The sequence below is a fragment of the Myotis brandtii genome, unplaced genomic scaffold (assembly GCF_000412655.1).
Source record: "Myotis brandtii unplaced genomic scaffold, ASM41265v1 scaffold496, whole genome shotgun sequence".
Classification (NCBI taxonomy): Eukaryota; Metazoa; Chordata; class Mammalia; order Chiroptera; family Vespertilionidae; genus Myotis; species Myotis brandtii.
In genome coordinates, this window is record NW_005368921.1 from 826,476 (window position 1) to 827,598 (window position 1,123).

Genomic DNA, 1,123 nt, shown 5'->3' on the forward strand with positions numbered 1-1,123 from the left:
TTTTTTTTTTTTTTTTTGACAGTCGGCAAAAGAGGTCAGTGCCCCTGACTAAATAGTCAGGTATTGCATATTTTAAAAATTCTTGAGAGCTATAGCCAGTTTGGCTCCGTGGATAGAGCGTTGGCCTGCGGACTGAAGGGTCCTGGTTTCGATTCTGGTGAGGGGCAACATGCCCAGTTGCGGGCTCCATCCCCAGTAGGGGACGTGCAGGAGGCAGCTGATCAATGATTCTCTCTCATCACTGATGTTTCTGTCTCTCTCTCTGTCTCCATTCTTCTCTGAAATCAATAAAAATATATTTTAAAAAAATTATTGAGGCATACTGGTGGAAAATCACTGTTAAAACACTGTTTCATCAATAAGTAAAGTAAGGTTTGCCCTAGCTGGTTTGGCTCAGCGGATAGAGCGCCAGCCTGTGGACTGAAGGGTCCCAGGTTCTATTCTGGTCAAGGGCACATGCCCGGGGTTGCCAGCTCAATCCCTGGTGGGGGGCATAAAGGGGGAAGCCAATCAATGATTCTCTTTCATTATTGATGTTTCTATCTCTCTCTCTCCCCTCTCCCTTCCTCTCTAAAATCAAAAAAATATATATTAAAAAAACAAACAAGTAAACTAAGGTTTTACTTTACAAATTATATATTAATTTATTTTTAAGTGAAAGAGAGTTTATTGGTGAAGCTGTGAGACAGAGTGGCTACTCCACACAGCCACATCACCTGAGGATATGTTTTTATAGATTCTAGAGGGAAGGAAGGGAAGAGAGAGAAAAAGAGAGAGATACATTAATGTGAGAGGGAAGCATTTATCAACTGGTTGTTTCCCACTCGGAATCAAAACTGCAACCTAGATATGTGCCCTGACCTGGAATAGAACCTCCAACCTTTTCGTGTACAGATGACACTCAACCAACTGAGGCATCCAGCAGGGCAAACTATACATACATATATATGTATATTTTTAAATATGTTTTTATTGATTTTAGAGAGAGAGGAAGGGAGAGGGAAAGATAGACACATCAATGAGATAGAAATATCAATCAGCTGCCTCTTACACATCCCCACTGACCAGTAAATGAACCTCTTGATGCATAGGTCAATGCTCAACCACTGAGCTACACTGGCCA